This window comes from Cavia porcellus, unplaced genomic scaffold (assembly GCF_034190915.1).
Source record: "Cavia porcellus strain 051 isolate PalLab524CR breed Dunkin Hartley unplaced genomic scaffold, mCavPor4.1 scaffold_20, whole genome shotgun sequence".
In the NCBI taxonomy this organism is placed as follows: domain Eukaryota; kingdom Metazoa; phylum Chordata; class Mammalia; order Rodentia; family Caviidae; genus Cavia; species Cavia porcellus.
The window spans coordinates 36,863,026-36,888,064 of record NW_026947503.1 but is presented as its reverse complement, the minus strand read 5'-3'; the positions used below and the strand labels follow the sequence as shown (position 1 = coordinate 36,888,064).

The window sequence follows — 25,039 nt, the reverse complement described above, 5'->3', positions numbered from 1 at the left end:
GGATGTGAAAAGCTGATGTTCTATTTTTGCTGGAAAGGTAGCTTATTAGGGGATAAGTAGACTGCTATGATTGTATAGTTCTATTGTTTTTTGGATTGTTTTGAGACAATATAGATTGGCTTTGAACACTCAAGATACCCTTGAGTGCTCAGATTATAGGTATGTACCACCACACTCAGCTGAGTACTGTTCTTCAGGCTAATAATACTCTCCCAGCTGAGCTATTTGGGCTGTGTAAAGTATTATTCTTGAATGGAGTGTCCATCTTGCTGAGCTGGAGGTTTGGTTAAATAATACAAACTATCACTGTCCTTACTAAATTTTAGTAGTTTTGAGACTATGTGTGTCTCTTATTTACTGTGTGTCTCTAGGGCTTTTCCAAAGACTTTGTATGTTTGTTTCTTCATAAGTTTCACCAGTTTTGGTAAGGAGTAGGTGCATGGAACTCTTCAGATTTTCATTATGGAAATGAAATGCACAGTACTTTTTTTTTTTCCTGGTGGGGATTGAATTCAGGGCTTTTGTGCCACTGAGTTACCTCCCTAAAACTCCCCTCCATTTTAAATGTGGTTTTTGTAGTCAGGGATAGCAAGGAGAACAATTACATACAGGACACAGAGTTTATAATATTATTTTATGATTGTCATCCAGAGTTAAAATCAAGAAAGTGCAGGAAAATCTGTCCACAACACTAAAGACCTAGAAAATCTGGTTGAGAGCTTAGGTCCCACAGTAATGTTCAGCATGAGTCCAGCTGAAGACAGAGCCCATGACAGTGCCTCTCATGAGGCCAACTGGAGGTCTAGAGCCCATGACAATGACTCATACAAGTCTGTTTTACAGATCTGTGCCAGGAAGGTCCAGAGGTCAGTGGTGGAAGCTAGAGAGTGTGTGCCAGTGGGGTGAAGGATCTGTGCCAGTAGGTTGAGGGATTTATACTGGAGCCAAGAAGCAACGCTCAAATAACGACCAGAGCTCCCCTGAAAAGTACCACAGCCATCCTCAGTGACATTGAGGTCCCAAGCTCCTCTGATGATCAGTACAGTCAAGTATATGTCAGGAAGCCAGCGTGAATGAGCTTCTCCTGGAGATTAAACAGCACACATCTTCTCCTCTGGAGCCAGGAAGCAATGTTCAATGTAAGGACCAGGGCTTCCCCAAAGTGAACCATAGGGCAAGATCTGTAGCTCTTCTGATGATAATGGCTGAATTCATACTAAGGAAGCTAGCCATGACAAGTTCCTCCAAGAGAACCGGTGGCACCAAACAACACTTAGGAGAACCTACCACACCATGTTCTTCCTCTCCATGTCTTCTTTTATACTGGCAGCCTTCTTCAGGTGGCCATCTACACTCAGCACTATGCTGATTTAATTCAGCTGGTGTTAGTGACCACCAATTTTTTTTTTTTTAAACCAGGGATCAAACTTACAACCTGGCACTTGCCAGGCAGATGCTTATGCCACTGAGATAAATTCCTGGCCCTTGACCACCAGTTTTTAATCCATAACAGTGGTTTAAAAAATGCACTATGTGATAGAAGATTTACAATTAAAAATTTTTTAATATACAAGAATGTTAAATTGCTTAATAGAACTATTTTTTTGATACTAGAAATTGAACTCATGACCTTGCGCTTGCCAGGCAGATGCTGTGTTACTGAGCTATGTCCCCAACCTTTAATAGAATGTTTGCTTCTCACATTATTACTTTTTAAATTTTGTAATTTGATTATTATTGTTTTAGTTTTTAAATATAGGATCTTGCCTCATCACTAAGGCTGTCTTCACACTTGAGATTGTCTGTCTCTGAGTACTGGGATTACAGGGCTGTACCACCATGACTGGCTTCTCCTAGCACACACTTGCATTTTGGGCTTGCTTGCTCGCTCTCTTTCTTTCTGCCTCCCTCTATCCCGTGTGTGTGGCAGTTACTAGAGATTGAATTCTGGACTTTGGCACTGGAGTTTATCCCTAGCCTTGATTAATTGATTGATTTAGACAGGGTCTTGCTAAATAGTTTAGACTGGCCTTGGGCTCACTATGTAGTTTAGACTGGGTTCAAACTTGCAGTGATCCTCCTGCCTCAGCCTCTTGGTGCTGGGATTATATAGGTGTGTGCCACCACGTCCAAACTACCATCTTCTTTAAGAGGTTGAAGAATTTCAAAAACAACTTTATTGTAAACTGGTCTGGAGATCAATAGCATCTGAAAATATAAATTAGGAGTGGTGAGAGGACTGGGTGTGGTGTCGTATGCCTGTAATCCCAGCACTGGAGGCTGAGGGTGGAGGATTACTGCAAGTTTGAGCCTAGCCTGGGCTACACAGTGAGTTTCAAGGCCAGCCTGAATCCAAGCACAACTTTGCTGGGGGAAAAAAACCCCAGAAAAACAAAATAAAACATCAACAACAAACGAAAGGAATGGGGAAAGAAATGTTTTCTTGGTGCTCTTTTTTAAGGTTTTTTTTTTTTCAGACAGGTGTTAGTCCGCCTACTTGCCTCTTGAGTTAAGTGCCAGAATTATAGAAGTGTAGCATCACACCTGGCTTTCTTGGTGGTGTTTTGGTGCGGTCTACATGTAGAATCATCCATAACCTATAGATTTAGCTACTTCATGTGGTAACTTTAAACAAGTATGCCTTATTTCCAGTGGTATGTTCCTTTATATCCAGCCCAGCAGTTATATTGCCTTTACTGGAAGGCAGTAGAAGCTGGAGAAGTTTGCAAATGAGCCACCAGATCTGTACTGTAGTATCCCACATTTTTAGTTTGGATGGTTGGCAACACTGTCAGTGCTTTAAGACCTCATTTCAATAGCTTCTGTGCATTCTGTGTCACAGCGTGAGCAATCATGGCAGAACAGCCTTCTCCATAAACTATTCTAGTGTTCTTCACAGTTTGGGCAAGAATGCATCAAGAGCCTCATGCAATAATTTTTGTTTCATTTAAATTTGTTTGGTGGCAGCATATAAAACAGTAGTAAAGTCCTTATCAGGAACAATTTCAGAAACATGAATGAATTTCTCTTCTCCAATTATGATTTCCTTAGTAAGTTTACTACTTCCATACTTTACCGGGTTTATCAAAGTAGTGATAGTTTCACCATCTGTGACAAGAGCTAGGTGTCCTGCACTTGCAAAATCTCTAAATCCTATAGCCAAAATACTAGCCACACCAAAGAGCTATTTAGGATAACTATATGTAAATTACTGTTGTGGTTGGTTGGTTACTTAGTGATTGATTGTGGTGCTGGAAATTGAACTGGGGGCCTTACATGTGCTTGGCAAGTGTTGCAGTACTGAGCTACAGTATCCCCAACTCTTTTTAAATTTTGTTTTTATATAAGGTTTCACTGATTTCTCTAAGCTATTTGTGGTCTCAAATTTGTGGTCTTTATGCTTCAACCACCTGAGTAGCTGGACGTATAGGCATGTACTACCATTGTTATTTTTTTTTTTTTTTCCTTCAAGACAGGATCTTGCAGTGCAGTTCAGGCTGGCCTTGAGCTCACTTTATAGCCCATGCTGGTCTCATACTCACAACAATCCTCCTGCCTCAGTCTCTCAAGTGCTGGAATTACAGGCATGTGCCACTGCGCCCAGCTCCTCCTTAGGGATATGTATGTTCAACTTCTTCTTGTTTTGTTTTATTTTTGGCAGTGACTGGAAATTGAACGTAGGGTGTTTGAGCATGCTAGGCAAGTGCTGCATTACTGAGCTACTCTCTACCCTCAGACCTTGCTAAAAATTCTATTTTGAGCCAGGCATGGTGTGGGATGCCTATAATCCCACTAGTCTGGGAGGCTGAGGCAGGAAGATCACTGTGAATTTGAGGCCAGCCTGGGTTACAGAGTGAGAATTCAAGATCAGCCTGAACTGCATAGTGAAACCCTGTTTCAAAAGTACAAAACAAAAGCAACAACAAAACAAAACACACACACAAACTATTTTGAAATAGGATTTTGTTAAGTTGTATGAGTTGACTTCAATTTGTGATCCTCCTGTCTCAGCCTTCTGCATAGCCAAGGTTATAGGTGTGTGCCACTGTGCCCAGTGTAAAGGCAGTTTTCATTTATTTATTTTTATTCTTGTTTTTGATACCATGGGTCAAACTCACCACCTTGCACTTGCCAGACAAGTGCTGTGCTGCAGAGCTATATCTCTGGCCCCTGTAAATGCAGTTTTTAAAATGTAATTTTTACTTTGTTTCATAAAGCAAAAGAAGTCTCTCATTGTGGCGGCAGTGGGACAGCAGAGTAACCTGGGCTGGTTTCAGACTTCCAGTGATCATCCCGTCTTAGCTTCCCAAGAACTGGGATTATAGGCATAGACCACAATGCCTGGCTCCTCCTGCTCTTTTGAAGTACTTCTCATGTAAGGTTCTACTTGCTTAAACTTTAGATTTAGAGATCCTGAGACCATAAATTGGCAGTTATTTCCTTCATTGCCTGTTTCTTTTGTTTTTCAGGGTTTCTTGACCACATGGACAATGAGATTTTGAATTCTAGATCTAAGTACGAATAAGACGGTGATACCAGATTTATTCTGTGGGTGCTGATCTCCTTGCCCCTGCCTGCAAGCTTCCTGGTAAGCCCTCCCCAGCTCAATGCGGGAATATCAGGTCTGAGTTTCTTATTTTCCCTGGCCAAAAGTTTGATCTCTTCCCAAATGGTTATATCATTTACTCTGGGGGCAGCTCTGATATTTCCAAATTGCTTATCCTTAGATTAATCTCCCTTTTCTGCTTACTCTTTTGGGACTATGTGTGTGTGTGTGATTGTGTTTGTGTGGAAGGATGAAGTAGCAGTCCCCCCTTCTGTCTCTGTCTCTGTCTCTCTCTCTGGATGATTTCTCACTGTAACCCACACTAGCCTTGAGTTTGTAATCCTCTTTCCTCAGCATCTTGAGTGCCGAGTTTACAAGTATGCACCACAGGCCCAGCCATTTTTCTTAAATTTTTGATAGGTCAGCAAAATACTAAAAAATGTTCATTACATTTTCTCTAGGACTTAGTTGCCCTCTATGAGAAGCATGTATGTCACATGCTCTAAATGACTCTGCCACACCAATTACTTGTGTTTATGAAAACGAATTCAGCTATTTTTTTGTGTGCAGTGCATGGCTTAGGCCAGTGATGGTGAACCTTTTAGAGATTGAGTGCCCAAACTGTAACCCAAAATCCACTTACTTATGAAGTGCCAACACTGCAATTAAACTGGAATACTGATGTTTTAGTTTAGGAAAAAACGACTGTTATCCAATACTTGGCTGTTGGGACAACATGGCTTACCTGCCCACAGAGAGGGTTCTGCCTGCTTACTGCAGCATACATGCGTAGGTTTGGTACCACTGAATAGGCATGTTAGTTAGAGGAAAAATAAGGTATTCTCAAGTAAGTGCTACATAAGATAGTATTTTAGTGTCACCAGAGAGGTTATAGAACAGGCAAAGACTCTATTTGGAGAGATTTTCTCTTCTTTTTTTTTTTTTTTTTTTTTTTCTTATGAGATTTTGAAATAGAAATATCTAGATTTGAGTTATATTAATAACTCAAGATTGGTATATATTTTGTTAGGTTTAGAACAAAATACTGTTTTACTTTTGCCAGAATGACTAAAAAATGAACAGCAGGCTTGTGAGGATGTGGGGAAAAAATGCCAGACTTTGTATGTGTTGGGGGCTTTGCTATATTCCTAGCTCCTGGGAAGGCAAAGTGACAATCATTTTAGAAAAGTTTCTACTAAAGCTGAACAGAACCATATTCTAAATATATGCATATTCTAAACACCTAGGAGTTGTATTAACTCCTAGATATATGTACATTCAATAGAAATAGGTACAGATGTATGCAAGAAGACATGTACAGAACTTCTTGTGAACTCATTGCTCATGATAGCACAAACTAAAAACAACCTAAATGTCCATTGAAGATTGAATGAAGCCAGGAGTTGTAGTGCATACTTGTGGTCCAAGCTAATCAGGAGTGTGTTGCAGTCCTGGCTGTTCAGGATTTTGTCAGTTTGGTCCTGGGCAACTTGGTGAAACCCTGTCTCAAAAGACTAGAGAAGTAGTTTAGTGTTGGGCCCTGTTTTCAATCTCTAGTACAAAAGGGAAGAAAAAGAAAAAATGGTGCTGGAAGATATGTAGTTCAGTGGTAGAGTACTTCACTAGTATGTGCTAGACCTGGAATTCTATCTTTAGCATTGAAAAAAAGTTGAATGTTCATAAATTAGCTCAGTGCAGTGGTGCATGCCTGTAATCCCAGCTACTTGGAAGACTAAAAAATTGCAAGCGCAAGACCAGTGTAGGCAATTTAGGGAAGACTGTGGCTCAAAATAAAAAATAAAAAGGGCTGAGGAAGTAACTCAGTGGTAGAGTGCTCTTGGATTTCATTCCCAGTACCATAACTACCCATATCACCAAAAAATAGAACAACGCCCCCCAAAACTAAACGGTGTGGTCTAAAAGGGGAAAGAGAAAGTTGAATACTACTGTGTTCAATTCATGTGTTAATGGAAAAGACATGGTATTGAACTATCCTTACAGGATTTTGTTTAGGTGAAGGTTGGGGAAAGCCAGGGATTTAGCTCAGTGGCATAAGTGTCTGCCTGGCAAGTGCCAGGTCATGAGTTCAATCCCTGGTGCCAAAAACAAACAAACAAACAAACAAAAAAAAAACCCTGAAAATATTTCTGTTCTGTTTAGGTTGGGGATGGACAGTACTGGTCTGTGACAGTGAAGGTCAGACTAGGGGTTGCTTTTGAGGAGGTGTAATGGTTACAGGGTACATGAAAGATACTTCTGGGATATTGGGAATATTCTTGTATCAGTGTAGTCATTATGTGGATATGTTCATTTTGTAAAAGTCCTTTAAGTTCCACAGTTGTAATGTGTAACAATTCCATTTTGTCTTCTCTTTCTTTCTTTCTTTTTTTTTGAAAAAGAGGAGTTTGACTGATTTGATTTTTCATTTAAAAAGTAGAGAATTCAGCTATTAAGTTTCTGCTTCAGAGGCCTGGCTTCTTATTACTTTTTTTTTTTAATAGTATTGGGAATTGAACCTTGTATCTTCATAGTGAGCTGCATCCTAAGACCTTTTTAAAAAATATTTTGAGACAGGATCTCACTACTGGTGCAGGCTGGGCTGAGCTTAAATTTCTAGTCCTCCTGCTTCAGCATCCCAGAGTTTTGATATCACAGGTTTGCACCACCACACTTTGTAACCTGTTTACACTTTTGAATGTTTACTGGTGTAGAGTTTTTGTAGAGATGTAAGTAGTTAAGGAATTTAAACATTGAAAGTAAGGGTGGACTATAGAAGGTTTAATATATTTTTTTTGTTTTTGTTTTTTTGAGACAGGATCTCACTGTACAATTCAGGCTGGCCTTGAGCTCACTTTGTAGCTTAAGCTAGTCTCAAACTTGGTGAAACATATTGTTTTTCATATATACTTTTTATGTTTGATTTTTTTGTTTGTTTTTTGAGACAGGGTCTTGTGATGTAGGTCAAGGTCAGACTGGCCTTGAATTCACTGTGTAATCCAGTCTGTCCTCAAACTTGCAGCGATCCTCCTTCCTCAGTCTCTCAAGGGCTGGCAATTACAGGCTTGTGCCACCATGCCCAGCTTACTTGACATTTTTGTTCACAGTTATAGACAGAATTACTCGTGTCAATCTTAAATGACATAGTAGTAATCTTAGACCGTAGTAATCTTTAAAAGGTAGTACTCTATTCTGTTCAAAATACAGTGTGCTTTCAAGGGAGATTGGTATAAACTTTATCACTTGGTATTTGAAGCTAAACAACAGAGAATGTAGCCTGTTTGGAATAGTTTTATATTACAAGGGAATAGAGAGGATTGCCTTAATAAAACTTACATCATTTCTGCGACAGGGAAAAATATTTCTTCTACTTTCTTATTTTGTCAATAAAAAGATTTGGACCCTTTTTAAGTAGGGTTGGTTTTTTTTTTTTTTTTTTTTTTTTTTTTTGGTTTGGTCTAATTTGTTCATGCAGGAAGACAAAGTTGGATTCTGAATTATCTAATACTGTATAGCTTATTATGTGAAACAGTGGTGTAAATTAACTGGTTCATAAAGATCATGTTTGAGATATTAACTGCTTATAGTTCTAGGGTGATAATAAATAAATTATTGACTGGGTGTGGTGGTGCACACATGTAATTCCAACACTTGGGTGGCTGAGGCAGGAGGATTGCCAAATTCAAGTTAAATCTAAATTACATAGCAATACCCTGCCTTGAAAAAAAAAATTGTTGTATTGTTAACTGTTAGGATGCTCCATTTTTATGTGACCATGGAGCAGAATCTTGGCTTACAAAGAGTCTGGTTGATTGATTGATTTTAATACTTCTGGTAGAACCCAGGGCCTTGTGCTTGCTACATTGGCACTCAAGGACTGAGCTATATCCTTATCCCGGAAACAGTATCATTTAATGGGTTGTGCTCATTTTAACTTTATAGTTTTAATTTTGTCAATGGAAAAGTCCCTGTTGTAATAGTAAACTTGTAACACCAAATGACTTTATTTTTCCCATCAAAGAGGTCAGTACAATTTTAGTTTATTCATTTATTTGGAAGTGTCATGTCATAGTGGTGTTTAACGGTGGTTAATGATGATTGTTCAAAATATGAAAATTGAAAGGGATAATTAGGAAGCCTTTCTTGTGTTGAGTGCTCAGTGATTTTATGCATTACTGAGTCGAAATCCTCAGGAGGGTTTCTTGCAGTTAGTCTTTGATAAGGCTCCATTCATTGTGGTCCTTTCTCACAATTCCAAGTATACAAGAAGTTGTTAACTATTTAAGTAGAACAGTGGGATGTAGGAAGACATCTCTGTGTTTTATGCATATTTTAAGTCCTTTTTTTTTCCCTCCAAAAGTAATTTGTTGCCACACCTGATGTATTGAAAAAACTGGTTCATGTTTTTTTAATAATAAGCATCACTTTATTTGCCGACTACCATTATAAAAACTGATATGTTAATGTCTGTTAAAGGCTCTTTTCAGTTTACTTTATGATTTCTCCCAGGGTATATTTATCTACTACCTGTCGTATTATGAATGAGGAATTCTGGGACACAATTTTGCCTTGTCATCTTTTCCTTTCACTTTTAGGTGCTTGAGATTGATCCCAGGGCCCCACAGATGCTAAGCAAGTGTTCTACTACTTAGATGCACTCTCTGTCCTGTATTGCAATCCTTTAATACTTGGTTTCTTTTTTGGATTCATATTTGGATCCAGGAGTATTTGTCCTAGTTATTGCCAGAGTTCTACCAATAGATAGGAAGGAAAAAGGAAATAGAATGGGCTAGGAATTGAGCTCAGTGGCTCAAGTGCTTCCCTGGTAAGCACAAGGTTGTGAGTTCAATCCCCGATGGCAAAAAAAAAAAAAAAAAAAAAAAAAAAGAAATAGAGTAATTTTGAGAAAGATGAATAGATCCTGTTACCTAACTCAGTTTTACTAACTGTATGAAAGGCTGGAGAAAATTTACTGACATGTGAACAGTTATGTGCATGGCTATAGCTTTCGGTAAGTATTCTTTTAAGAAAAGGAAGAAAAGATTTGCCACAGTGTTGGGAAAGTTTGAATGTGACAGCAATTAAGAAAAGTATGTTTTGAGAAAATGTCTTGTGAGCTGAAGGATGGAAGAGTTGGGCAGAATGAGGAGGAAGAATGAGTCAGCCCGAGGGGACTAGCATATGTGAAAGTCTTAAATTATAAGAATTACTTACCCTACTCTTTTGGTAGTCCTGGAGGTGGAACTCAAGGCCTTGTGCATACTAGACAACCCATCTTTATTTTAAAAAAGTTCATTTTATGGATACATTTTTGCTAGACATAGTGATAAGATTCAGTGTAGGGAATTTGTATACCTGCACATGATATATCTTTTTTTATCTTTATTTGTACATTTTAGATATACATAGTGATAACTTTCAGAGAGAATTTGTACCTATACACGGTATATCTTGCTTCGTTTTTTTTCATTCCCTTCCCCTCTCTTTAGCCTTTTTTTAAACCAAAGCTTTATCTCCATTTTTTCCTTCTTTTTTTTTCTGGTGCCTTCTTTCCTCTCCTCTGCCCTGTTCAAACTCCTTCTCATTTGAACATTTTCTTGCCACTTCCCATAGGTATTATACATTTTGGTCCTTATTTATTTCAGTTTCTTGTATCAGATAATGTGATATTTACATGTTTGTACAATTTATTTCACTTAAAAGTATAGTCTCAAGGTGTATCCATTTAACTAGAAATGTTTCAAGCTTAACCTGCTTAATGTCAGAGAAGTACTCCATTGTAAAAAAATCACATCTTTTATCCATTGCTTCATCAGTTGATGAGCATTTGGGCAGTTTCCAAGATTTAGCTATTTCAAACTTTGTCACTGTAAACATGGATGTACATATATTGCTGTGGTATGATCCTTTTAATTCTTTTGGGAAGATCCCAAGAAGGGGAATAGCTGGGTCAAATGGAAGCTGTATTTTAGTTTTTTGAAGAATCTCCACCCTGACTTCCATTGTGGTTGCCCCAGTCTACACTGCCCCCACAGTGGAAAAGAGTTCTTTTTTCTCCATAGCGGTGCCAGTATTTGTTTTGTTCTGTTTTGTTTTGTTTGTACTAGGAATTGAACTCAGGACCTTGCAATTGCCAGGCAGGTGCTTACGCCACTGAGCTATATCCCTGGCTCCCTCCTAGCATTTGTTATTGGTTGTTTTCTTGATAACCATTCTTTCTGGAATGAGGTGAAATCTTTACATGTTTTAATTTGCATCTCTTGCATGACCAGTGATATTGAACATTTCTTCATATATTTATTTGTCCTTTCTACTTCTTTATCTGAGAAGTATGTATTCATTTCAGATGCCCATTTTTGGATGAGGTCTTTAAATTGAGCGGTTCTGATTTTTAAGTTCTTAATATATTCTGGGTATTAGTCATCTGAGAAATAGCTGGCAAAAATATTTCCCACTTTGTGGGCTATCTCTTCACTTTGTTGGTGGTTTCTTTTGCTATGCAAAAGCTTTATAATAAGATGTAGTCTCAGTTGTTGATTCTTTGTGATAATTTCTATGTGTTTGGGATTTTATTCATAAAGTCTTTGCCTACACTAGTGTCTTTAAAAATTCTGTCTAGTCTTTCTTCTAGCAGATTGTGTTTCTGTTTTAATATTTAGGTCTTTGATCCATTTTGATTTTAGATTAGTACATAGTAAAAGATGTGGGTCTAGTTTTAATCTTTGGCATGTGAAAAGCCAGTTTTTGCAATACTATTGTTACTAGTATTATTAATTTTTTGAATAGATTCTCAGTATGCAGTTCATGCTGGTCCAGAACTCACTATGTAACCCTGGCTGCCTCATGCTCCAAAGTCTGGGATTACAGGCATGAGCCATCCGTCTGGACTGCACCACTTGTACAAGAGGTTATTTTTCTTCCAGAGAAGTTGTTTGGCTCCCTGATGATACAGAAACAAGAGCCAAAGACAAAAGCCATATGATCATCTCATTAGATGCAGGAAAATGATTGACAAAGTCTAACATCCATTCATGATAAGAACCTACAGAAAATTGGAATAGATGGTGTTTAACTCAATCTGACAAAAGCCATCCGTGACAAACCAACAGTTTCTGTATCTTTGAATCTGTTCCATTGATCCTTGTTTTTTTTTTTTTCTTAGTATATTGTTTTTATCATAGTAGCTTTGTAGCATAATTTTAAGCTAGGGATTGTGATGTCTCCTGCATTGTCTTTGTTGCCCAGAATTGCTTTTGCTATTCTAGGTCTCTTCTGGTTCCAAATGAATTTTAGGATTGTTTAGGATCTATTTCTGTAAACTATGCTATTGTTATTTTGATCAGGATTGCATTAAATCTGTATAACTGTTTTGGAAATATGCCCATTTTCACTGTATTGTTTCTTCCTACCCAAGAAAAAGGGGTATCTTCTTCCCACTTTCTGATAGCCTCTTTGATCACCTTTTGAAAGGCTAGCAATACTCCCAAATTCATTACTGGGAGCAGAGTGCTATGGTTAGGTAAAGGTCTTTTACTTTCTTCCTCAGATTTGGTTCCTGGGTATTTAATTTTTGGATGCTATTGTGAAAGGTATTGTTTCCCTAATTTCTTTCTCAGTGAGTTTGTTATAGGAAGTGTAAGTTTTGAGTGCTAACTTTTTTCTACCTATCCTACTGAATTTTGTTATTAAATCTAGAAGTAATTTGGTGGAGTTTTTAGAGTCTTTTAAGTATAATATCATGTCATCTGTAAATAATGACAATTTAACTTTTTTCCCTAAACTTACTCATTTCATTTCTTTCTCAGGTCTCATTGCTCTGGCTAATGTTTCCAAAACTGTATCGAAGAAGAGTGGTGACAGTGGGCATCCTTATCTTGTTTTTGATTTTAGAGTGAAGGCTTTCAGTTTTTGTCCATTTAGTATGATGTTGGCTGTTGGTTTGTCACAGATGGTTTTTTATCTGATTGAGATTAAGACCATCTATTCCAGTTTTCTATAGGATTTTTATGATTAAGATGTGTTGGACTTTGTCAAATACTTTTCTATATCTGTTGAGATGATCATCTAGTTTTTGTCTTTGGCTCTTTAAATAATAGTGTATTATATTTTATTGTGATGTATATGTTGAACCATCTCTGCATCCCTGGGGTGAATCCTACTTAGTCAAGAAGAAAATTATACACTAGTATAATCTTCTGCCAATATTTTATTGAGTATTTTTACATCTGTGTTCATTAGGGAGATTGGCATGTAGTTCTTTTTTTTGGTTGGATCAGTCTCTGGTTTTGGTATCAAGGTAGTGCTTATTTCCAGGAATGAATTTGGGAGACTTGCTTCCGTTTCAGTTTCATTAAGGAGTTTGAGAAGTAGTAGGATTAGATCTTTTGTAAATTTCTTATAGAATTTAGCAGTGAATCTGTCAGGGCTTGGGCTTTTCTTTGTTGGCAGGTTTTTAATTACATCTTCAATTTCATTGACTAATATTGGTTTATTTAGAATTGTTACATTTTCTTGATTCAGCTTTGGTAATTCATATGTATCTGGAAATCTGTCTATTTCTTCTGTGTTTTCCATCTTACTAGAATACAGATTTTCCAAGTAGGTATTGCTGATCAGCAGCATCTGTTGTGATTTTACTCTTTTCATTTCATTATTAATACCTTAATTTGAGACTTTTCTTTAATTTTTTTTAATAAGGTTGGCTAAAGGTTTGTCAATTTTATTTAAACTTTATAAGAACCAACTCTTTGATTCATTGATTCTTTGAATTGTTCCCTTAGACTCTATTGCATTAATTTCTGCTCTGATCTTTATAATTTTATCCCTCTTAGGAGGGTTTGATTTGCTCTTCTTTTTCTAGATGCTTGAGGTTCAATATTAGGTTGTTTATTTGAGCTTGCTCTGTTAGATTTGATATGGGAACTCACCACTGTAAGTTTCCATCATAGAACTGCTTTTGTTGTATCCCATAAGTTCTGGTATGCCATATTGGCATTATCCTTTCATAGTAGAAATTGTCTCATTTCTTCTTGAATTTTTTTGTCCCCCCCCCAATCCATTTTATTTCAAGGAGGAAAAGAAAAAAACAAAAATTTTAAAACACATCAATTGGGAGCAACAATGCTCATTATCATCTTCTTCTTCTTTGTTTTTTTCCCAATCTTTTTTGGAAACAGGGTCTCCTTAACGTAGTTCAAGCTGGCCTTAGGCTCACTTTGTAGCCCAGACTGTTTTTGAATTTGCAGCAGTTCTCCCTCAGCTCTCCTCACCCCAGCCCTGGGATTACAGGCAAGTGCCACCATGCCCAGTTTATCACCCTCTTTAATTTCATCTGTGATCCACTCTTTGTTTAGGAGGATGTTAAAATTTCCATGTGTTTATGAAGTTTTTGTGGTTTCTTTAGCCATTGAGTTCCAGTTTCATTGCACTATAGTTTGATAATGTGCATGGGATAATTTCATTTCTTTTTTATTTGCTTATGTTCTGTCAGCTAGTGTGTGGTCTGTTTTGGGGGAAGATCCTGTGTGCAGTTGAGAGGAATGTGTGTTCTGATGTGATGGGTTGAATACTCTGTGGTCATCTACTAAGTTTATTTGTTCAAAAGTTTGGTTCAGTTTGATATTTCATGTTAATTTTTTTGGTTTGGTTGATCTATTTATGACAGTGGCATATTGAGGTCCTTCATTACAATTGTATTAGTGCTTATTTGATTTTTCATGTCTGTTAATACTTGTTTTTTGTAGTTGGATGCACTGGTATTGGATGGATATATATTTATGATTGTTATCGCTTCCTTTTGATTGTTCCATTTACAAGAACGTAGTGTGTACCTTCTTTGTGTGCCTTCTTTGTCTCTTAAACAATCTTCACTTGAAATCCACTTTGTCTGCAAATATATTAGTTATTCCTTTTTTTCTGGGTTCCTATCTTGTGGATTACTGTTTTCCATCCTTTGACTTTCAGTCTATGAATTTCTTTTTGAATTAAATGTATTTCTTGTATGCAGCATATTGTTGGGTCTTGCTTCAGGATTGACTCTGCACGTCTATTTCTTTTGATTTGTGAGGTGAAAACAATTATTTATGGTTATAACTAATATCTATTGATTTATCTTTGTCATATTATTTTCCTTTTGTTGACTCCTTTTTTTCTTCTCTGTTTAATTGCTTGCCTAGCTTGGTGGATTCATTCTGTTAGGGTTAATTGGAATTGTAATTATTGTTATTCTTTCTTAGATGTCTTTTAGAACACTCCTTTGTCATGGAAATATATTGTTTCTCCATCAGTTTTGAAAGATAATTTGTGGAGTGTATCAGTTAGAAGGTTTTTTTTTTTTTTTTCCTTTTAGGGCTTGAAATACTTCACTCCAAGCTGTGCTTGACTTGATGTCTCACTTATCTGTGTGTCAAATTCTTTTTCCCTGTTTGGGAAGTTTTTTACTATTTTGTCTGTGAAAGGTCTTTTTAAAAATGTTTTTGCAGTCTCCTGCTTTTTCATTGACTCCAATCAGTGTTGTGTTACTGTTTCTTTGTATTATCTAACAGCTGTTGGATTGACTTCTTGAGGTCCCTTGCTATTTTTAAGAAATCTTTCTTTTCATGATTGTTGATTGCAGTCCCATCTTCTATATCTGAGATTTTATTTTCATTGGCTCATTCTGCGGTGTATACTTTCAATGAAATTTTAATCTCCTGGATGTCTGAGTCTGTTTCATATATTCTTTGTTTCTGTGATGGGCATTCATGGTTTCTAACAGTTTCCTAAGCTGTATTTTTTCTTAAAATCAGTATCTGCTCTAGGGTAACTGTGTCTTTCATGATAGTCACCAACTCTGTGGTTATCTGAGAAATTATTTTGAATTTGATTTTTTTCTAGAACCTCATCTGCTTTGTTTCTTCTGCTGTTACCACTTCATAGAGTGCAGATGGGTGATTTTTGGATCATTCCATCTCAGGACCCCTTGGGTTTGTGTTTGGTGAGTTGGAAGTCTGGGTTTGCATCTTGTTTAAGTGTCTTTTCATTTTCTATTTTTTTTTTTTTTTAGTTTAATTTCTGGGTCGATGCTTGCAAATTTTCTATGGTGAGTAGCTTTATCACCCCGACAATAAATAGGAAAATAAATCGTAGAGTCCACAGCATTGCAGGAGATCATTTAATATTACCCCCTGTAGCGTAGTATTTACAAATGACCATTTCTCTCAGTGTCTCCCAGGTATAGTTGGCTTTTGGGTTTTGAGTCTTGCAAGATCTTTCCTCTTCATTTTATTGGGGATGAAGAGTTGCTGCCTACTTTGCCCAGCCCCTGCTTCTTTGGCATTGACCTATATAGTATTTTTTATGATCCTTAGGCAGTCTCAGTCTTAGAATACCAGACAATTATGTCACCTTGGCTAAAATAGTACTATCAGCAACAACAATGGCATGAAACACAGCCTAGAAAATGACAAAGTGAAGTAATCATGTCATCTTTAATGGCACATGATTTGTGGTGATATGACAAAATCTAAAATTTACCAGAAAACTGTATGCAGTATATAAGCCCTGAGTATGGCAGTTTTACTGTGAGGGGAGAAAATTTAAAAAAGTTTGGTGGGAAAAGAGAAATAGAAGAAGAAGAGGAAGAGATTACAGGCAAGCCTAGAAGATAACAAATTTTGGGATAGTGGTCAGAAGATAGGAAGAAAAGAGAAAAGGAAGAAATAAGAACAGGGACTGGAGAAGCTCAGTGGCACTGGGCTTGCCTGGCAAGTACAAGGTTACCAGTTCAATCCTTGGTACAAAGAAAAAGAACAGCAAGCAAACTAGAAATCATGTTCATACTCACAAAAACAAGAACCAACAAGGAAAAGACAAAGCAAAACAAAAACAAAGAGGTTTAAAAAAAGTGTCTACTTTAAGGTGTGTCCCTGCTGTCTCTGGTAAACTATGTGGGCAGACAAATCCCCAATCTGAGTTAATTAATCTCAGCAAGCCAGCAGCAGCTTTGTGGTGGGGTTGAATAATCTGAGAACCTGTACCTTTATTTTCACTGAAGTTCAGGTTGGTTTCTGGCTGTGAGGCTTGAGCCAGACCTGTTCAGGCAACAGCAGTCTGTGTGTCTCCTGCTGGCTTGAGCTCTGCTGGGAGATGCTAGATGGAGCCAGCAGTTGGCCCCAAATTCTGAGTTCAGATGGCTCCAGGCTGATTGACCTCTCCTGGGGGGGATCTGAACCTGATAAAACTCAACAGTCTGCGAGCTGCTGCATGGGGGGGATCTGAACCTGATAAAACTCAACAGTCTGCGAGCTGCTGCATCTACTGTTTTGTTCCACTGGTGCATTATTCTGTAGAGGCCTCTGGGGTGACCCACAGTCACCATGTAGCTGCAGATTAGTGCTGAACCTCCCATGCATGGAGTTCAGGTTCAGAGAAAAAGCACTCTTGCCACCTGCTTCTTCTTGAAGTTATTCTCTTCATTCTCCTTGAATTTCCATTCTTTTTTGAGATCCTTCCTGGGTTCTGAGGACCTAGTTCCCTCTTCTCTTTGTCATGTTGCTATGTTCCTGGCTTTTTGCACTTGCTGTGTTGCTGTTGTGTTTAGCTTGCTGTGTTTAACTTCCCTAGTGTTGGGATTATAGGCACATGGCACTATGTCTAACTTAATTTCAAGAAATGTAAAAATATCGCTCCAGTATAGTTTCATCCTTACATGTGTGCACGTGTGTGTGAGTGTGAGAGAGAAAGAGGGGACGAGAGAAGCTGGGGATTGATCCTAGTAAACACTAGAGATCAAGCACGTTTAGGTGTTATGGCTATAGATCCAGGAAATACTGAGCTCCATCTCGCAGCTCATTCATTCATTCATTCATTTATTGAAACAAGGTCTTTCTATGTAGTTCAGGCTGGTCTTGAACTGTGTAATTGATGCTAGCCTGAAACTTGCAGTGATCTTACCTCAGGAAGTTGAGGATTACAGGCATATGCCATTATACCTGGTTTAATTTTTTATTTTCATTTGAGATCAGAGTCTTGTACTTCCTCAAACTGGGCAGGAATTTGTGGTGCTCGTGCCTCAGCTTCTCATGTCATGGGGTTATAGCATATACCACATACTAGACTTTATGGGGTCGTTTTTTTTGTTTTTGTTTTTTTGAGACAGAGCTTCATTCTGTAAGTCAGACTGGCCTTGAACTCACTGTATATCCTAGGCTGACCTTGAACCTTTAGGGATCATTCTGGCTCAACCTTTCAAATGCTAGGATTACAAGCATGTGCCACCACACCATATTTTTGATGCTGTCCTGAAAAATCTTTGAGGCTTTTGTTTTTCTTCAGTCTTTTTCTTTCTGTGGTATTCTTCAGATTGAGTGGTTTCTATTTATCTTTCTTGAACTTGATGTTGAGCCCTTCTAGTGAATTTTTAGTTTGAAGATTTTGCAGTTTTCAACTATAGCTTATCTTTATTTGGTCCTTTTAAAATACTTTCTGTTTATTGAAATTCTCTATTTGTGAATTTATTTTGTTACAGTTTAATTTGTAAAATGTATTTTCCTTCAGCTTGCGTGCGTGCGTGCTTGTGTGCATGCTTGCTTGCTTTCTCTTTTTGTGTTTTTGACACAGGATCTCACTGTGCACTTCAGGTTGGCCTTGAGCTCACTTTGTTGCCCAGGCTGGTCTCAAACTCTGAACTATCCTCCTGTTTCAGTTTCATGAGTACTGGGATTACATGTGTATGCCACCATGCCCAGCCTAGATTTTCTTTTTCTTGTAGTACTGGAGATCAAATCCAGGGAACTGCATGTTAGACAAGTACTATACTACTGAGGTTACTTCCCCAATCCCTTCCTTTGATTATTTGAACATCTTTAAAACACAGTAGCTCTTTTGAAATTTTTGCTAAGTCCAACAGCTGAGGTCATTCACTTTCTTCCGGTGACTGACATTTTCTTTTATGCATAGTTCATAGTGTCCTATTTCTTTTAGGTTTTTTTTTTTTGTTGTTGTTGTTAAAAATTAGATATTTTAGGGCCGGAGATATAGCTCAGTAGTATAAGCACTGGCCTGGTAAATGATCCCTGGTACCAAAAAAAAAAAAAAAAAAAGATTTTTAATACTGTGTGTTTTTTTGGGGGGTGGGTACTGGGATCGAACTCATGATTGCATGCTTGCAAGGCAGGCGCTTATGCCACTGAGCCAAATCCCCAGCTCCAAAAAAGATATTTTACATAAAATGTTGTAGCAGTTTTGGATTTTGGTATTTTTCTCTTTAAAAATACTCCGGGGGCTGGAGATTTAGCTCAGTGGCATAAGTGCCTGCCTGGGAATCGTGAGGTCATGAGTTCGATCTCTGGTATTGCAAACAAACAAACAAAAAAACCCCCCAAAAAACCCCCACCAAAATAAAACAAACAAAGAAAACCCTCATTCTTTCTGTTTAGATAATTAAGATAAACCAATGGAATGTCTTCTGCAATATAGTTGCTAATTTTTCTACTTAGTCCCCTTGCCCATTCCTTTCTTGTTTTTAAGTTCAGCTTTCTAATGGCTGTTCTGTCTTTTTAGCATAGCTTACTGGTGTTTGGCCAGAGGTTGTGTTCAACCAGTGCCAGTATGTTTTTTTCATTTTGTGTGGATGAATCTTTGTGGATATGGGAGTGCAGTTTTAAATTGTGGCCAATTAAAAATCCTACCTGCGACTTTTATCTCTCACTATTTGTCTTTCTTTCCTTCTTATTGGGTATTAAACCCCGAATCTTCATGCTATATCACTGGCTCTTTTAAAAAATGTTTTATTTGGGATAAGGTTATCCTAAAACTGTCCAGACTAGGTTAAATTTGAGATTCTTTTGTCTGTACTTCTCAAGACTGTGGAGGTTATAGACATGTGTCTCTTGTCTGGATGTCTGGCCTGGGTGTTTTTTTGTACTCATTTTTATTTATTTTTTTAAGGTGCTAGCACATGAATCCAAATGTACTTCACTGTTGAGTTATAGGAACATCCCTTCTGCCTTTTTAACTTTGAGAATTTTTTTGTTTCATCTTGCGACAAATTCTTGCTAAATTGGCCTGCAGTTTGTGCTCTTCCTGCCTCAGCACTGGGATTACGGATTTCTAATGCCTCACCTGGCATTTATTTTTTGAAATACCTTTGACATCACCCGAACATCTTCAGTCAAGAATGTATTTGATAGGTATACAACCACTTTTTTTTTTTTTTTTTTGGACAGGGTTTTGCTTTTATAGTCCATGTTGGTCTTGAACTCACTACATTAGGCTTACCTCAAATTTGCAGCGATCCTTTGGTAGCAGCCTCCAGGGTTCTGGGACTGCAGGCATGCACTGTCATGCTTGGCTTACAACCATATCTTCAGGCTAATAAAAAGCCTTTTTGCTGCTGATACTGTCACTTTTATCTGTAATGCTTGGATGTAGATGTAATGTACCACCTAAAATCAGAGTGAGCCCCTCTGTCAGAGCAGAACTGTCTGATTTGGCTATATTTTGGCAGAATCTACTGAGCTTGGGAGGTAGGAGCAGCCTTAAGAAAGAATGTTCTTAACCAAACCTCTACAGTTTTAAAAGTAACAACACTTTATATTTTTAGTGGTTTTGATGGATTTCTAGATTAAGTGGTTCTCTGTCAGTTTTGTCTTGCTTTATAGTAATATATTGGGGAGAGGATTTGCTGACCCTAGAACTGCCCTACCAGTTTCTTTCACCTTTTTTTTCTTGGACACAGTGTCTTCTTGAATGATCTGAGATGTCCTTGACTCACTATATGTTCCAGCCTGACCTCCAGCTGGCAGTACTCCCACCCTTACAAGTGCTGGGGCTGCCTGACATGCATCACTATGCCCAAATCTTGCCAATACGCTTCTTTCATCCTTACATAACCATCCACTTGACATTTTTCTAATCCATCCTTCGTTTCTGAAAAATTGTAGTATACAAATAAATATCCATACATAATGTGTTATTTCATTTTGTATGATTTTGAACATTTTATACCTTGAATGATGCCATATTTGTGATTTGTTTACCATAGCTTTTGAAGTTCTTCTATGAAATTCTTCCACTGTTACATGGTGCTGCATTATAATATGTGTATAACAATCTGTTTTTCCATTCTATTGTTACTAGATGTTTTTGTCTATCACAAAACAGTGTTGCTATGGACATTCTTTTACTTGTATATACATTTCTCTTGTTTTTCAAGCTTTAGGCTGCCTCCTTTTGCTTATGAAATCAATTTACTGAGTCATGATCAGCACTAAATTGTTTTTCCTTTTTTTGGTACTAGAGATTGAACCTAAGAAGCACTGAGCTACATCTTCAACCCTTTTAACAAATTTCTTGTTAGCCAGGTCTGGTGGTGCGTGCCTCTAATTCCAACACTTGGGAGGGCTGAGTCAGGAGGATTGCTGCAACTTTGAGGCTAGCCTGAACTGCATAGTGAAACCCTGTCTTAAAAACATACACACACACAAACAAAAAACAAAAAATCCCCCAAACCCCCAATCAACACAAAAACTTATTTTGAGACAGGATCTTGCTAAGTTTCTCAGGCTGGCCTTGAATTTGTAGTCCCACCTTAACTTCTTGACTAGCTGGGTCACCATGCTTGGCTTTGTTTTACTTATTTTTAATTTTTTTAAGGAGCAAAAGAAGAGTTTACTGGACAGAGATACAGGATGCATTTAAGAGTGGAGTGTGGGTGCATTGAGAAAATAGCCTCGTTTAATTTTTAAAATTGAGTATAAACAAAAGAAGATACCCAAGGACGTTTACATACTTGCATGTAAGTTTTTGTTTCATGAATGTCAGCACAAAAAGCCCCAAACTCCTAAGTCACCCCTTGTTTCTTTTGAGATAGGGTCTTGCTATGTAGTTTAGGCTGGCCTTGAACTCACTTCTGTGGCCCAGCCTGGCCTTAACTCATGGTGATCCTCTTACCTCAGCCTCCCAAGTGTGGGATTGTAGGCCTGTACCACCATACCTGACACTTCTTATTTCTTGTACTCTAATCTCTAAAGAAAGTAATATATGTTAACTGTTAGTTTTTCCTCCTTTTAAATTCCCTTCCTCTTTGCCCAGTGAGGGGTTTTGTTCATCATCAGCAAAATCACTAATACTATTTTCAACCTCTGCCAGACTTTTCCTTTTACCATCTTATACTAATATTGACATGGTTTTTTTTCTGAGGACACAGTTTCACCTTGGAGCTTGAAGTGGATAGTTTTTTTTCTTTTGCAGTTATCTGTGGCAAGCAATGTTATGTCCTGGAGGAGGGAAGGCTTTTTTTTTTTTTTTTTTTTAGTTTCTTATGGACCTTTTTCTATTATTTTTTTTTCTTTAAAATAAATGATTCTTTGAATCAATTTGTAGCATCCATTTACCACTCTGTATTACTCTATCAATAGATGATCTCATGCATATTGCCATGATTTTTGTTCTTTGGTTAGTGTCATCTTCTCTATTATTACTCTTTTCTTAATTCTTGGTAATTTTGATTTTAGTATATATAGATGCTTGTTCCAACATTGCTTGCACCATTCTGTTTCTTTTCTTTGGTTTTTTTTTTTTTTTTTTTTTTTTTTGGTACCATAGATCAAACTCATGACCTCATGCTTGCCAGGCAGGTGTTAGGCTGCTGAGCTAAATCCTCGGCCCAAATTGGAATAAATGCTTTTTTTTTGGTGGTACCTGGCATCAAACTCACGACCTTGCACTTGCCAGGAAGATGGCTTGTACCATTCTGTGAGTAACTCTCCTGTGATGATGTTTTCTACAGTCCTACCTCAGAGAGCTCACTTTCATGGTCATACCCTAGTCAGTGCATTTATTTATTTGTTTGTTTGTTTATTTGTGTGGTACTGGGGATTAAACCCAAAGCTATATCTTCAGTCCTTTTGGGGGGATGGAATCCTACTAAGTTACTAAGTTGTCCATACTGGGCTGGACATTGTGATCCTCCTGTCTTCAGCTGTCTAAAGTATTGGCATTATGATTGTGCTGAACCATCCCCAGTTTAACCAGTGCTTCTTAAACTGTGCCTTGTAAACAGGCAATATATTTTTTCTTCCCTATGTGTATGAATTTATCTGTAAAATTGGATGGTAGGAAATTAAAATACTGTTTGTTACAACAGCATACAAATTGTTATGAAGTTACTAATCAATTACTCTGAATGTCTGTACTTCATTACATGTGGACCAGCATTCACAAATAACTTTTCTGACTAGTATTTTTTTCATTCTCTTATTCTGTTGGTTGGTGATAACTATAACCTTTCCATAACCACAGTTACATTCATAACACTCTTAAATTCTTTTTTCCTGCTCACTCTTTATAGTACTCTGGTTTGATTCCACTGGGATGTCTGTTCCTTCCATTTTGATATCACTGAAATAGTCTTAATCAGTCGATCTCATTCATTCTGGGGATTGAACCCAACCCCCTCTTGAATGCTAGATAAGTACTATACCACTGAGCTGTACCCCCTTCCCATCTCCTGATTCCCATTTTAAAAAAAAAAAATTATTTTGAGTCATGGTCTCACTGAGTTGCCCAGGCTGTCTTTAAACTTAAGATCCTTCTGTTTCAGTTTCCTGAGTAGTTGGGATTACACTTGTGTACCCAGACTGTTGCCCAGACTCTTGCATCTTTTCTTGATTTGTTTTACTTGCTTGGCCAAACTTCAGTTTTGGTTAAATTCAAATTCTGCCATCTCTACACTTGGATTTATACATATGCCCTTCAGGAGAACACATTAAATATACCAGTCTTCAAGTGCATGGCTGTAACTCTTATAGTGGAGTCCTCACCATTGCCTGGAATTTGTATGTTGTACTTTCCTAGTTCTTTTCTGTTCTCACTGTTGTTTCATACCCGGTTCTCCTGTGAGGTTCAACACCACTTGTGTTAGTTTGCATCACCAACATGAGGTACTTGGCACATACAGCTTATGAAGAAAACAAGTTATTTGGCTTACAGTAGGAACAGAATAGTCCTCTCTTACAAACACCAATGGGAAGGGGCTGGGGATTTAGCTCAGCGGCATAGGCGCCTGCCTTGCAAGCAGGCAGTCGTGAGTTCAATCCCCGGTACCGATAAAAAGGAAAAAGACCAAAAACAAACAAACAAACAAAAAAAACAACCAAATACCAATGGGTACCAAAACAGCTTTCTGAAGCCATGACCCCAGTGACCTAAGGGCCCCAACTCTCCCAATAACATCACCCTTGGACCAAGCTTTTAATCATCAAGTGTGATTTCAGAGGGCTGGGAAGGCTGACATGGAACAAACCCTTCTAGACTGTCACATGGCCAGGTGCAGTGGCACATGCCTGTAATCTTGGCACTCAGGAGACTGAGGTAGGAAGATTGCCATGGGTTCATGGTCAGCCTGAACTACATAGTGAGACTGTCTCAAGAAACACCCCATTCCCTGAAATGACTGTCACATTAGCATCAGCTGAATACTTGTACTTTCGGTCTCTACCCTGGAGGCAATTTATTGCCACCATTTGGCATTTTAACTCTTAACATCTATGGCTCATCTCAGGTTGTCTTAAGAGTCTTAAGGAGTAAATGCACTGCAAAATGGAACGTTAAAAGTTAGATTTTTTTTCCCCTTTAGAGATAAATGGCATCTCATCTTCCTCAGCTTTAGAACATAATTTGTCACCATTCATCAGCGCAGATGAGTGGACAGAATATGCAGGTACTGGACCCAGGGGTCAAAGTTCAGTTTCATTTCCACAGAGAAGAGAGGGAGAGGTCCTAGGCCATCCAGAAAGGGATGAAACAAGATTATGTCTGTTGTCTCATTGTGTTCCTTCCCCGAAATGTTCTTGCAATAAAACACCCTAATACACCTGTATACTGTAAGATGGTGACTTGGGTAATGAGGCCTTTTAGTCTCTTCTGAGGTAGCTTTGAATAAATCCTTTTTTTCTAAAATAAATGGTTTCCTTTGATTTTTGTCAGCAGTAAGTAAACCTGAGTGTATAGTGAGAATATAGACATAAGTGACTGGAACAGTTTAATAGCCAATAAAAAAATGTATTTTCTTTATTAATCTAGCTTTTTAGACTACTGCATATAATTCTTTTTTAATAAAAGAAAAAAGATATCAGATAAAACTCAAGCTGCTTTTGCCTTCTTCTTGGTCATCCCTTCTCCTTACCCCAGTATTCTAGGACATTTAAAAGTATTCTTACCTATAAAGATGTTATTTTTTTGTCTTGTAAAAGTACTGTTTTGTCTGTTAGATGAGAACAGGTCCATGGGTAGAACCAGGATGGTACATGGAGAGGGAGAAGATATGCCAGTCATTACTTTCATTGAGAAATAAGTTTCCGTATGGAGTGGTGGGATGGAGATAAAGAATAGTGGGCACATTAAAAACTTGTTTAGGGTTAATCAGCCTAAAGTAAGTGGTAGACTGCCCAAAGCAGAGTTTTTTCTATGGGAATAGTTTATAATAGTGGTAGACTGTCCAAAGCAGAGTTTATT

The 25,039-nt window shown here is 37.8% G+C and overlaps 1 protein-coding gene across 4 annotated transcripts in view; it reads left to right on the top strand.

The window, feature by feature from the left end:
- The window catches only part of Ark2n (arkadia (RNF111) N-terminal like PKA signaling regulator 2N), a 123,415-nt gene that overhangs the window by 18,394 nt on the left and 79,982 nt on the right, over positions 1-25,039 (top strand). For 3 of the 4 annotated variants that reach the window (XM_063231740.1, XM_063231741.1, XM_063231738.1), the window contains exon 2: positions 4,470-4,588. The gene's annotated coding sequence lies outside the window, so the exon portion shown is untranslated. Of the gene's footprint in view, positions 1-4,217; positions 4,376-4,469; positions 4,589-25,039 lie in introns of all 4 variants that reach the window. The other variant, XM_063231739.1, reaches the window with a different exon arrangement.